The 14,710-nt window shown below is 39.7% G+C and overlaps 1 protein-coding gene across 13 annotated transcripts in view; it reads left to right on the top strand.

The window, feature by feature from the left end:
• Positions 1 to 12,997: 12,997 nt before the first annotated feature.
• DLGAP2 (DLG associated protein 2) overlaps positions 12,998 to 14,710 on the top strand; it is a 325,073-nt gene continuing 323,360 nt past the window's right edge. For 8 of the 13 annotated variants that reach the window (XM_035323331.1, XM_035323329.1, XM_035323328.1 and 5 more), the window contains exon 1: positions 13,001 to 13,464. The gene's annotated coding sequence lies outside the window, so the exon portion shown is untranslated. Of the gene's footprint in view, positions 13,465 to 14,710 lie in introns of all 13 variants that reach the window. The other 5 variants (XM_035323321.1, XM_035323318.1, XM_035323319.1 and 2 more) reach the window with 2 other exon arrangements.

The following is a 14,710-nucleotide window of genomic DNA, read 5'->3' as shown; positions in this document are numbered from 1 at the left end:
CAGGCAGCTGACTAATTTAGACCAAGAACACTGATCTACAATGACTGAAATAGTTTTGTCTTGTTTCATTTTTGACATTTGAAGTTTTAGCATTACACTCTATACCTCTGTAGTTTGGTCTGCGGAAGTCACTGCTCAAATATTCAGCCATTTTCAGGTAGTGCAAGAAAGGGATAAACCGTTCTAAATATCAAAGAAAGGGTAGGATTTTGTGTGTCGTGCATATTCCTGACACACGGAGAAGGCCGGGTAATATTTATGTAAATGTTCTCTACCCTATGCCACTTCTTTAGATAAGTACTATAGTAGACCATCTTATCCATCTTTCTGAGCTGGCTACTTTGCCCTCCGTATTTTATTCACCTTTCATTGTGCTGTTCTTTATTCACCTTTCCCCTAAGCTGTTCTTCTCTTTTATCCAACTGGATTAATTCAGGTTTTAACAAAGAGACTACCTCCAAAAACCAAACTTTGTTGTCCATCTCTCACCTGCATCTTCTTCAGTTCTGGACCATACATGTGAAGACTGGGGCAGCGAGGTGTGTTTGTGAGGTGCACTGGTGGTGCTACCTCCGTGGCCATCTAGCCCACCGAGTTTGGAGATATTAGTTTCAGTGCAGCTCTGAGGAGGCTGCAAAGAGGCAGGGCTTGCCTGAGCACTGGCCTGGTCTGGGTCTGAAGCCAAGGGATGAAGCTGAGATGGAACATGAGTCCTATGAGGAGTGGCTGAGGGCACTGGGGTTGTTTAGTCTGGAGGAGGCTCAGGGAGACCTTATTGCTCTCTACAGCTACCTGAAAGGAAGGTGTGGGGAGCTGGGGGTCGGCCTCTTCTCACAGGTAACCAGTGATAGGACTAGAGGGAATGGCCTCAAGTTGCACCGGGGGAGGTGTAGGTTGGAAATGAGAAGACATTTCTTCTCAGGAGCAGTCAGGCATTGGAATGGGTTGCCCAGGGAGGTGGTGGAGTCATCGTCCCTGGGAGTGTTTAAGGAAAGGTTGGACCTGGTGCTTAGGGACATGGTTTAGTGGGTGACATTGGTGGTAGGGTGATGGTTGGACCAGATGATCTTGGAGGTCTTTTCCAACCTTAGTGATTCTATCACAGTATGGCAGGTGGGAATGTTTTTGAGTGTAAATGACTGATGATCAGTATAGCTGCTTGGAGGTCCACTCTGGTGTTTTCATGTGATTGATACCCATCTCTTACCATAGGTGTTCATACAGATTCAGTGCCATTGAGTAATATGTGGTATTTACATAACCATCTGAGTCCAGTGGGTGACTGAAATTTCTTTGCCACCATTGACTCTGCTCTTCATTCACGATCTTGGTCTTTTGTTAGAAAAGACCTTAAAAATCTTCCAATGCACCAATCTACTTTTGATACACAAAAAGCCATACATCTTTTATTTCTTGCTACCATAAAAATGTGACTCATCACTGCAACTAATTTTGTTTTGAGAAACAGTGAACTGCATCAGAATTCCTAAGGTAGGAAGAAGTCAGGGAAGAGATGAGTGTGTAGTTTGCTAGATTTGTTTTAAGTGATGGTTTCTAAAATCTGAATCCCTTAAAAAGATAAGAAAAGACTAGCCAGTAGTGTGAATAAACTTTATAGGAAAAGGAGCAGTCATCTGTTCTTTTTTTTTTTTTCTTTTTTCTCCCAAGCATGTCTTGCATACAGTCATGAGCTCAGCAGTTTTAATCTTAAATTGGTTCACAGCAACTGCTTATACCTAGCTTACAGAATATGTCGTTATGAAAAAGGAAAACTTGTCTGAGTTGAAATTTTCTTTCTCACTAACAAACACAAGAAGGAAGTGATGGGTAAAATTTAGAACACTATTGTATAATAAATGAGTAATCAGAGGAAATTTAATGCATGGACAACAATCTCGCTTTGCTGTTGCTCAGATACACAGCTTGCCTGAATCTAAATATATTGATTTATAAAAGGTGCGTATTTGGTGATACATATCCTGTAAGCCTGCAAAACAGTGAAGAAGAAGAATATTGGTATAACTGGTTGGCTACTTGAATAAGCCCTCATAGGAATATAGCAAGCTACAATGGGGTTAAGCTTTTAAAATTACATGGTGATACAGGTTTGGGCCTGCAATGGGGAGAAAGCGGTGTTCAGAGACATCTAGTCAAGGGCTTTGTAAGTCCTGATCAGTGCAGAAGAGAAGCTCCATGGTGAGAATAGCCTGGCACACAGCCCACATCATGACAATGGAGAGGATGAAGTTAAGCTTGCATATTAGAGTTTTTGAAGTGTGGGATTTGATGCTCTCAGGATTGCCAGACTCCTTAAAAGCCTCCATGCACGTTGCTGGAGATATTTGTTAACGGATTGATAGAAAAAAAAAGAAAAAAGAAAAAAGAATTGTTCTTTGTTAGTAAAGAAAGTCTTTGCAACAGAAAGGATGATAAACATCCTCTTTGATAATCTCAACATTTTAAAACATTTCTTTATCTTGATATTAACTACTGATGCTCAGTTTGCTAGTGAATATAGATGTCTTTATGAATATATTAGTGAGAAATAGGTTGGCTGCCTATTTCTTCAGGAACCCAAGTGGTAAGAAGTTCACAAGCCTTTTGCCTTCAGGTTCCATGCAGTTCCCCAGGGTAGGAGTAGCCTTCAACCTGTGGCATTTTATGGATGCTGCAAAATCGCGCTTGCAGGCTCAGTGTTGGAGACCATTCAAATGAAGAGGTAGGTTTCAGGGAAAGCTGGGTTTTATTTTTGGCTGCTCAGACTTTGCAAAAGGCGAGGCAGCTGAGGCTTGAGGTTAGCTTGTGTGTTCCTGCTGGAAATCGCTGCCAAGGGAGCAGCGTTTGGAGTGCTGTTGGGAGCATGCACTGACCTGTGGATAAATAAAAGACATTAGAAATGCAATTATTCCATTATAACGGCTGAGGGAATAGTTGCCCTCTAGATGGAGCTGTGCCCTTGTGTTATAACGGAGTTGACTCTACACATGAGGATTGAAGAAGAAATCTTTCTCCTGGAGGGCTGGGTGGCAGAGCCCTGTTGCCAGCAGATGCCCTGCTCAAGCATGACAGGGGAGAGCAGTTGCAGACTTCCCTCTGCCTCTCGTATGGATGTGGGTATGGTAGAGCAGGCTGTAGGACAGATTTCTGTACTAATAGCAAAGCCTTTTATCCCAGCTCCTACCCCAGGCTATTTTCTCTCAGACTTCCTGTACTCCCCTCTCCTTGTTCACTTCTTGCAGGTCGCTTTGTCTCTTAGCATCTTCCAGGCCCACAAAAGCTGCGGAAATACCTCAGCATCCTCACTATCTACTTAAATCTAGCTGCCAGCTGTGTACTGTATGATAATGTCTTTTTAATAGCTGTATTTTCTTTGTACAGTGTACTCAATTGCTGTGATTGTGAATGGGCACTGTATTTGCCTGTGCTTTAGGTAAGGTGAGGGCATGTCTTCTGTGTGCTTGTAACTTCACTTGGAATGCTTTCTAAAGCATAACTCACAGCTTTATAGGACATTTCATTGCTAAATTGGATTGAATTCATCTGAACAAAGTCTATATTTGCCTTAAATGTTGTTTCATTATAGTTTAGTTTGTGCATGGTGTAGGATATTCTGCCATTTCTGGTCCCTATCTTGTAATGTTGTAGCTGAACCCCTGTATTAAACCATTTTTAGGGCTGACTACTTAGGATCTCAAACAGATGCGGCAATGTTCATTGTGCTGGGTATGTGTGTTTCTGAACAAAAGAAAATGTGCTTACGTGCCAGCCAGCCTGTAACATATTTTAAGTAGCATGATGTGACATACTTAATGATTACTATACAGAGGTCACTTTATTTTTTTTGTCATTTCTCCCATGAAAGAAGACAATAGCACAAGTATGCAGGCAATAATAACAGAAAACAGCTTAAAAGTCAGAGCAGCACTCTACTAATAAGTATAAGCCTTTTGGGAAACTCTCCTTCCACAAACTCCCAGTAAACTGCTATTCTATTTTTGCTGAAGCCTGGACACAAGTCCATTTATTTAGTAAGACTTCATCAGAAGGAAAACATTTTTCACATTCTCATTATTATTACAATAATTATCTTCAGTATCGTTCAAACCAGTTTCTAGTTTCTATTACTTATATAGATACTGATGACTTCTACTGAAGGCATAAAGTAGTTGTGACATGTTTATCCTTGGAGACTGGAGATTTCAGGCCGTGGATTAAACTCTTTTAAACTAGCAGCTAAGCTCTTTGGTTTTCTAGGCAGTATCTTTCTCCCTATTTAATGTATAAAATAATGTATGCCATGAATGGAAATTACAAAAAGGAGAGCACTGATGGTTTGTTGTTTCATGTGACACCTAATGTGTTGCCCAAAATCTTTTATTCTGAAACTAAGGGATTACGGGAAAAGTGTTTTTTTTTTTTTTTTTTTTTCTATTGGAATAAGAAAGTAATGGTATGATGGACAGTAATCTTAGTTCTTACAGGTTGGAAATAGAATCGTAGAATCATAGAGTGTTTTGGGTCAGAAGGGATCTTAAAGATCACCCAGTTCACCCAGGGACACCTCCCACCAGACCAGGTTGCCCAAAGTCCCATCCAGCCTGGCCTTGAACACCTCCAGGGATGGGGCATCCACAGTTTCTCTGGGCAACCTGTGCCAGTGCCTCACCATCCTGTGAGGAAGAAATCTGATCTGAGTACACTCTACCTGCTCAAAACACAACATCAATTGCGATTTGCACATCCATCTTGTAAGGGAGTGTTTGTGATTATGGGAGAGCTCTGTTTGTGGCTGTCTGGGGTGGTGTTGTCTCAGTATTTGTGGCTGGCAGAGCTAGAAGAAATTAAGTGTAATTGGGTGTTGTTAGGGATTGTAAATCCTGTATGAACCAGAGCTATAGTCCGGTGCAATTCTTGCAGTTGATTTCAAGCATTCTGCCTGCATTTTCTGTTGCCAGTGAGCACTCTGCGCTTCCTGTAAAGGAGGGAAAGGTTCACAATGAGACCTTTGCAGAGGACCTCATTGAGGATATGAAGAGTAATATTAAGAGCTTTTACCTAAAGTGATCATCAGCGAAATGAGATAGAGGGGAAATGAAGGGAAATAGCTGAACTGATAAAGAGTGCATTGATCCACCTCTGCCAGACGGGTCACCTGGTGGCCAAAGGCAACCAGCTATGAGGACGTATTGAGGGGAAGAGAGGAGGAATGAGTTACCTGGGTAGAACAGGAGTGGCACGGTGCTTCAGACAGCTTTGCAGAGTAACAGACAATAGCAGTGAGCAAAATCTCCTAGTAGGCTGGGAGGAACCTGAGTAGAAAGCTACCAGCCGTAAAGACTAGAAGTAGGAAATGGGGTTTAGTGGGTTTATGGTATACCAAATGACAATGAATTCAGGAAGTGTAAGGCTTAGCCAGCTTGGTATTTATGTAAGAATACTTGATAGAAAGAATCATGCTGATTGCTATAAAATAAAGCAACCCCCCCAAAAAAATTAGTTTTACGTGTAGCTATTTTTTATTCCATCAGACAGGGAATCTAATCAGGGAAGACCAACTTTTAATTTTCTTAGAAACAGAAAGATTTACAACAATGCTAAGTGTATTCCTCTGAATTTGGCTGGCTCAGTCCCCAGCTAATGCTTCTCATCTGGCACCCGCTGTAGCGTTTTCTGGGTTTCAGCTTTGCGCTGGCCAAGAGCAGCGAGCTGCTCCGCACACGCTGCTGAAGCTGCTGCCTAATGAAGCATTCCCACCGCAAGGTTTCTGCTGCAGTAATTGTCCCCATACCCAGATGTGTAATAATATGCCTCAGCTAAGGGTCTCAACTTAAAAAGGTAAAAGCAGCACAGCTAAAAGGCTGATAAACCAAAGAGATTTTTTTTTTTTTCCCTGTCTGAATAATTTTGGTGCATTTGGTGAATTTTAATGCTTATGGAAATGAAAGATTTTATTGGAGGCAAAGCAAGTGTAGGCAGTAACCATAGTGACTTCTACACATATAAGCTTTGCCAGTGTGCTTCAGTTCTAGTCTGCAAAATCCTAGTTATCAAACATTTGTAGGGTCTTATTGGGCAATTACAGTGAAGGGTTGATGCCGGGGGGTCATTGTCCTTTACATAAAGGGCTACAGCCACAGAAACACAGTGGTCTTCTGCCAAGCTCCTCACCGAGGTCAAACCAGAATTATGAAAGCGTCAAAGGTTGCCGCTGCAAATATTAATGTTATTGCTGATGCTTTTCCTTTGCGTGCTGGCAGGGTTGAATAATCTATTGGTGATACCTGCTTTTTTGTCGTATTGCTCCCTGACCCTCAGCCACACTTAAGGAAGAGCGGGTGGACAGTTGTATGGTAAAATGCTTCCCCGAGCTGCTGCTAGAGGATTTTACCTTGTGTTCCTTACCACTGTTAATATGTCTTGAATCCATTGTCTTTCTGCAAGAAATGTGAAACTTAATAGGAATAGTCTATTGAAAGCATATTTCTTCTATTTTGTTTCCTGTGTCAGAAATAACTTTACTATTTTTAGTAGACCTGCTAAACAGTCCTTTCACTGCACATTTTAACAGCCACATGTTATGCTGGGAGCCTCTAGATTTATTCAAGATTTTAAAAAATGGATTAAAAGTTGTAGTATGGGTCATCCTGAGAACTTTGTTTTGGGGTGAGAGCAAGGTTCCCTGCAAGGAAAACGTAGGCTGGTTGGGGAGGCAGAAGATGTAATTGCTATTATGTGAAATTACTGTGTATTTCAGTATTGAATATTGTAATACTGAATATTGTATATAATTTCATGAAAGTATTCTGGAGTTTCTTTCATTACAAAAATGTAGTTTCCCTATCCCATGTTGTGAATATATATTTTCCCCCCAAAGAAGCATTTAAAACAATTCATTTTAGTTTCTAAAGGAAAAGACAGAGTCGCTGATAAAATAGGCCTCTTAAATACTGTGAGAAGTCAGCAAACACTATTGATTATTTTTATGTTGTCATATACACAGCTGTTTACCTTTATTACTTTAAGTTAACTCATAAGATTGAAGAATATTTGTATCATAATGTTATTTGTAATGCATATTGTGGGACCCAGTGCACCAAATTTCCTCCTATAACCACTGTACCATGTTTTTTATATCTAGTTCAGGTTTGACACTGGGGAAAACTCATTTAAGCACTGTAGGTTTTTCTGCCTTTGAAACATTTGCCAGTGATATGCGGATACTTTAAAGTTTGACTTCTCAAATTTATAGGGAATGAAAACAGTATTTTGTCAAGCTATTGCATATATTCAGTATGAAGCAGGGCCTCAGAAGAAAAGCCATTCAAGAGGGCTTTGTAAAACAGTCAGAAGCAGCCCGTGCTTTGAAGACCTCTCAGTTTGTTTAAGCAAAAGTAAAAATCTTTCTTTTCCCAATTTGATTTCAAGTGGATGTGCCAAGGCACTGTTGTGTGAACTCAGTTTTCTTGCTCTTCTGAGATGCTCAAAAACAGTTACAAAAATACTGAGCCCTATATTTTTTTTCCTATGAGCTAAATCATTCCATCTCACTTAACTAATGCATTGATTGCCTTTATCGAGTCCATAATAGTTCTGAGTTTATGAGCTGTGAGGCCTGGAAATGGATTAGTGCCAGTGTCTGCGATGAGATATGGCCAGAAGACAACTATTTTGTCTCATGGCAACTTTTGCGGTTACAGAACTTGACTTTATTTCACCTTCAGAAGAAAGTTTGTCACCTCAGATCGCTGTGTATCAGCTTGAACAAGGACCTGAACATGATGTTAATCCCTACAAAATCCCTGTTTGCGCTTGAAAAGTCCCAAACTCTGGTGCTCTAGCACATATTTAATCTTAGGCATACAGAGTAATCATATTTGCATGCTGGAGGTACAGATTATGTGAAGAAAAGTCTTGTTTACATACGACCTGCTGTGTAACCCTACTGGCCATGAGCTGGTGCTTCCAAAGGAGAGCCCCATTGGCAGGAGGCTCCTCTGGCTGTGCAGGGCCTTGAGAAAGCCTTTCAGCTCTGCAGCTGTGGACGTACATCTCTCTTCCCCTTCCTCAAAGCCTTGTTTATCTGCTTTTGCTTTTCCTTGATTCTTTCTCATTGGTTTCTTACGTGAAGCTAGCTCTCCAAGTCATACTCTTCATATTCCTTGTGCTACAACCTCAGAATCCCCTTTTCTCTGCAAGAAGTTGTTCAGCTGGTATTAATAAGTGTTACTTTTTCCCAGTGCTTTTTTCTTTATTATGACATAGAAACAATTAAGCTCAATCCAGAGGTAAGTAGAGGAAATCTTTTTCACCATTATTTCTAGGACTTTTTGGCTTCAAACCGTATGACCGGGTGAGATCTCAACCAGGAGGTTGGTTCTGGTGGTTTTGCTGCTTACCAATATCTTATCAATTCTAGTTCTTAGAGTGCCATCTCCAATCTTGTCATCAAGTCTACTCTTTGCTCCTCAAAAACACTAGGAATGTGTAAAATGCAGAAACTAGTATGAAAACATTGTCTTGCATCACCCCTTAGTAGGGGACTTTTCACAAAAAGTCCTGCTCACAGCTGCATCTTCCACCTAGGTGATATCAGAAGAAAACAAAGAATTTCTGACATCCTTACCCACAATAACCTTTTTACATGTAACAGATTTATGATCAGCTTTGCTGGTCAATATTAGGACCACTCTAGATTCCTACAGGGTTGAGGTCTATGGAAGAGGGTACATTAAGCAGCATTTTGCACAAATGATTGGGCCATAAATGTTTCAACACAATTCTGTTTCAGAACAGTGGGAACTTGTACCAAGGAGACAGTGACTTAGTAAACTGCAGTTTCAAAAGTAAAATTGCATCAGACAGAATTTTTATCAATTTCTTCCAGTCTCCCAAATGATGGTGATTTATATAAGAGGGTCAATAGATGCAACATATGGTAGTTACCCTATTGATCAAAAACTGGGCTATCTTGGCTTTGAAAAAGAAAGGACACCCCCTCCCTCCCTTAAATATTTTAAATATTTCTGATCTCAATTATTTTATTATTGATATGGATATGAAAATTATGTATTTTCCCATTAGAAAATGTCATTTTTCACTTTCTAGATATTTTTTACACCTGTATTTCTAATGGAGTGTGAAATTAAAATGAACATTCATGTTTTCTTTGAGGTACCAGCACTGCAGCTGATGATATAGAAATGAGATTATGAACAGAGGTTTTTCTCTGATTATTTTGTCTGTTAAGGAACAATATATTGGGACTGATATTCCTGAGAATTCATTTAGGTCTGATATTGACAATAGGTATTTCTAGATTTTGTTGGATAATAGGATTTTGACAAGTAATTAAAACCCATAGATTGTTTTTCACATCATTATTATATTATGCCAAATTGCATTTGGCTTTAAGAGGTTGAAATCCCCCTTCGGAATTTTCTGTAGTCTTGTTGAAAAGCAATAGTGATGAATCTCAGAGATTTAAGGAAGCATGTTTGCTTAGGTACAGCAATGCAATGCATCTTGTAGTAATGTCTGTCCAATGTGCCCTGTCACTTAGGTTCAAATACTCAAGAGATTTTAGGCACAACAGACCTAGCTAAAAGAAGGAGGATTCACATTTTAGCTTTTACTGTTTCTGATCCTGACTGTAAATATTAGAAAAGGATAGCAGATTAATCTTTCCTTGTCCAAGAGCCTTGTTTAATTTTCCTGTTTGTTTGCCATAGAAATGAGTGGAGGTGCAAGTTCTTATAAGGCTTTTCTTTGTCTTAGTTTGCATGTTCCTCGTTAATTGACACAAACAAGGGCAGATCTTACTAATACAATTAAAGGAAGCATCACACAAACTGCAGTAACTGTTGTCCTACACCATGTCTGCAAAAGGGTGACATGTAAGATACACTTTTTATTGGTACTGATTGTTGGTTGTCTGCAGTTTAAGGAGGAAGGCATTGCAATTTGTTTAGTATAATTTTTGATCGTCTCCATGTTTTCCCACTAGATACTATATGCCACAGTGACACTGCAGATGGCAGGGTTTCTTGTTACTCAAATAAGCAGACAAAACTTATTTAACTGAAGCAGTTTCTTCCATCTCTTCTTTGAAGATACTATCTACTAAAATATCAGTAGGTGTTTAGAAGCACAGTACTAATGGTGATAATGCGAGAGGGTAACACCTTGCTGTCTCTTCCCTTTCAGAATGGAGTTTCAAAAATCCAGTGATGTTTTATTACTTGTGTCCCACTTCTCATTAGTGGAAGGTCTAAACATTTTAAAGAAAGTCCTATCTGCTTATTCTCTGCCCAGGAACGTGCAGATTGATAGACTGGCCTGAGTGTCTGGAGAGATTTCATTTCCAAGTGTGCTGGAAAAGAATAAGCCCAATAAAAGGAAGACAGTAGGAAAGTAGGAATTTCAAAGGTAGTCTAAGGACATTCCAACTTCTTTGTTAGGGTTTCAGTTCTTTCATTATGATCCCAAATGTAAAGCAAAGGCATAAAGAGGGGCAGAATACTGTCTTGTGTGGTCTGCAGCTTTGTCACATGTCCACTGGTTGCCTGCTTAACGTTGAATGTTGTAGCTTATGGCAGTTTCCCGTGCACCCAGTTCAGCAGCTTTCCTTTCTCTAGAGTGACTATTTTCAGTATAACCCTTAAGCCCATTCCTAAACCACGAATGTGTTTGGGGTATTTTCTCACAATATCTTCCAACACAAATGGGAACAGCTTGGAAATCATGTCCCACTCTCTTTATCTCATATAAAGTCCAAGCATCTTTAAGCAAAGATCAGAACCATCAGGGTATCTTCCACTGGACCATGTTTAACATCTGCTCTGTATGGGAAAGCCATTCTTGCTCATTACTGCATGTTTGATAAGCTCAAAACTAGGTTAATGAAGAGTAACGTAGATGCTCAAAAATATACTGCTTTAAGAAAATCATGCTTTCCTAGTAGGGTTGGAAGAGCCTTATAAGTCTTTGTACATTACCAAGAAAATCTGACAGTTGGCTTTTTCCAAGGCAGGACCGAGTTTGATAGAACAATGATGAATATTCTTTTAAGCTATTTTCTGCCTTTTTTTTTCCCCTCACTCACATTTCAACATTTTTTATCTAGACAAGAGAGAAACTTCTGGACCATCAATCTCTGTTACACTCTCACATGCTTCCACTATCTAACCATTTCTTGTGTTATCTTTATCTTTTGTCATGGAAAAATGTGGAAAATATTTATGCCATCTGGACATGCAGAGGATATGCTTTTCTACTTCCACCCAGTACTGAAATGAAGGGGTTATGATCCCCAGAGTCAACGCAACGTTTATGGCATTGCCAAGACAGCCTGTCTAGGGAGATCAGCTAGTGCTACCTTGAAGATGAGCACAGTCGGGAGGGAGAAGGAAAGCACCTGCTCATGTCTAAACTGCTGTTCAGTCCTCTGAAGTGGTTTTCTCCATTGATTTTTGTCTCTGAGGAAGGAGTTCATCTCTTTAGGATGTTTTCAGAAAATCCATTGACTTTTCTGTTTTGACAGCATAGCTTTGTCTTGAAGCCATGGATGCTGTGCTCAGATTTTGCTTCCACCCCATCTAGACCTGATGTGAGTCACTGTGGCAGTACTTCTTTTATTACTAACATTTACACTGCTTGCATTTGGGACCCTCCCTATTTATCAAACAGAAATTCAGCAGAAGATGGCCCCTGTCTCAAGATGCTATGAAGTGAATGAAAGGTATTACAAATGTTGTGCCCAGTGGAGGAGCTGGGTTTTGAGAAATGGGCCCTGTTGTGATGGAACCACATCAGGCATACTGACAGGCATCACAGTTTCAGTGCTTTTAAACTTTAAAGTCTTCTACCCCAAATCCCCAGCTTGACTGGGGTTCTAGTGAGCATTGTCCAAACAGTAACGTGGATGGATCAGGTTATGCCTGTGTAGTAAAAAGGAGCTGTTTAGATGCTGTGCTCTCTGTTCAAAGCAGGACTATGTGAACCATGATCTGTGGAGATATAACATTGAAAAATGCTCTCATATTGTTTCTTTGAAACTCGGGGGCTTGTTCTGAAGTTCTTGCCAACTTCTGCCAAGAAAAACATTCAACACAAGGTTTTCAGCCATTTGCTTTAGCCACTAGGAGTCCATTGGGGAAAGGGTGGGGAAGCCAATGAACCCTGCATCACCTTAAGCTCTCTTCACATCTACATGTGCTAGAGCAGGCAGATGGAAATTAATTTCTGCTAATTGTGAGTATCGTAATATTTCCCAAATTCATGTATTTAATGGAATGATTTTTCTTATGAAAACAGTGATCTGGGAAATTAAATCCATGCATGATCTGCCCAGTTAGAGCATGAAGCAAACAGGTCTAGCAGACTGGATTTCAAACAGTCTGAGGAGATTTTGTTACAGAGTTCATATTCCAAGCTACTGTGACAAGCAGTTGCTAATTCTAAAAATATTCCCTAAGAGTGGGCTAATTTGTGCATCACTGAAGCATCGGTCCTTTTTGCTGTCAGTGTATATTTTGCAATTGCAAGGAAAGAGTATGTACAGTCTTTAGGATCTGCTAAAAGGAAACTGGCAGCTGCACTTCTTAACTGAGAGTGATTTTGTTCATATCTACCAGTAGCCTTGTGAGTGCATGAGGCATCTGAAAAGGTGCCACTGCTGTGTGGTTATGCTTTATTTGCCTTTACTACCTCTCCAGTTCCTTTTAAATCTATTTATTTATTTATTTATAATGAGCTCCACCAGATAGGTTTACTGTTTCTCTTCATTTTCAGCTTTTTAGATGATTCTGCAGGTTTTGTGAGATCTCATCAGCAGAAGCTGCTGTAGATTGATGGGACCCCATCAACCACCCTGCCCACTCAATATTATAAAGATTTGTGTCGTCAGTGGTCATGACGTTTGGTAGGAAGTTGCCCATTTATGGATACTAGAGCAAATGATATCATCACAATAGGTGGCTCCTGTCTAAATAGGATCATTTGTGAAATGAGATTACAGGCATTTATCTGGGAAACAGGAGACAGAGGCACCTGCTTTATGTAATTGATATCCTGGGGAATTATTGTGTACAATAATCAAGAAAAATCTTCATTTCTAATTCTATTATGTGGGAAAAAAAAAATCTCTTTTTTCAGCCTGCATAAAACAAACCCCACTTCCACATGGAATAAGCTCCAGACCATGTTTTCTATTATGCTTGAATATATGGGACATGCATTGCAATCCTATGCTTGCCACACTGCTGCAGTATACTTGTTTTGCAGAGCTCTGTAGCAGGCTAGTCAAAGCTGTGACTAACCAGACCCTTGGATACGTACTCTAATCTCTGGCCTTTATTTTTACAATGAATGTGATTCGTTCTTTGATTGCATATTTTTCTGATTTGTGAGAAGCTTCATGCTCTGTATTTGGATGCTGACTGCAATACAGCAATAGTCTTTGATACGGTAAGTCAAAGATGACTCATTTCTTACTCTTGTGCCTTCAATTTATACTTTCTACAACACTGCCTCATCAGGTAGAAAATTATGTGTTAATTAATGTTGAAGTAGTTAATTTTCAACAGATGCTCTTCCCTTCAGTCCCCCTGGTACTTTGCACCATGTTTTTTTTCCTCCTCATGAAAGCAGTAGGTTTGAACTGTCTTTAAGTAAAATACTCTTGTTCTATTATTTTTAATAATATATACAGTGTTTTGTCCTATTGTTTAATTTCAACAATGAAGAAGAAAATAGATCATACACACAGATCTGGAACTTCACATGTGATGCTAGAATACGATAAGTTCAGTCCTATATTAACCTTTATTACAGCGAGTACGATTTGAAAGGCAAGAATCTTTGGGGGATTTATACTTCAGATAAAGTAGAAGGGTTCCAGTTTTCATTTGAGAATTCATACAGTCAGGTCTGTACAGTTACAAGAGCCTTTATTTTCTGTGCAAGCAGCGGAGAGAAAATGCCTTGCAAAAAGACAGTTTTCTTTGTAATGCAGCGTGCAGAAGAAGATTCAGTAGTACCCCTTATCAAGTGCACTACATGAGATAAGAGCAAAAAAAACCACATATTTGCTGCACAGTGATAGGAACCTCTATGTTACAGGAACGTGGCTGACAAAAATGGTATCAGGCAGAAATATTCTTTGAAGAGCTTTAGAAAAGCATTGTGATCACACACATGCACGTAACATGCACTCTTTCAGACAGCTAACATCAAGCATACAGAAAGGGTAAAATCTGATATCAGAATTTTTTAGGGAAACAACGGTCTGAAGCAGAGGTCTGAAGGATCACTAGGTTACTAGGTCTCCTTTAGTGAGATTCATTCAGCCCTGGCTTTAGAGCTGGGCAACTTTGCCGCAAGTGAACAGTGTTCAGATGGCTTGAAATGTGTGGATTTGGGAAGTAATCTCCTTCTGTCTCTCTCTGTCTCTTTTTTCTTCCATGTCTTAAACTTTCTGAGAGTAGAGGGTTAGCCCTTCTGGTTTTGGATATGCCTATCAATCAAACAATCAATAAAATCGATACATTTGCATTTGCCAGTATCAGCTTCTGATGTGCAAGCAAGATAGATGGCTTTTTAAAAGTTAATTCAGGAATAGAGCCGAAAAAGGGAAAAAGAAGTGAGGTCTGTATGAAATAAGAACAAAGGTAGAGGCTGACTGTCATCAGTTCACAAGTTGTAATTACTGTGT

The sequence above is a fragment of the Oxyura jamaicensis genome, chromosome 3 (genome assembly GCF_011077185.1).
Source record: "Oxyura jamaicensis isolate SHBP4307 breed ruddy duck chromosome 3, BPBGC_Ojam_1.0, whole genome shotgun sequence".
In the NCBI taxonomy this organism is placed as follows: domain Eukaryota; kingdom Metazoa; phylum Chordata; class Aves; order Anseriformes; family Anatidae; genus Oxyura; species Oxyura jamaicensis.
Note: the sequence above shows the minus strand (reverse complement) of the source record. Positions and strands in the feature narration are given on the sequence as shown.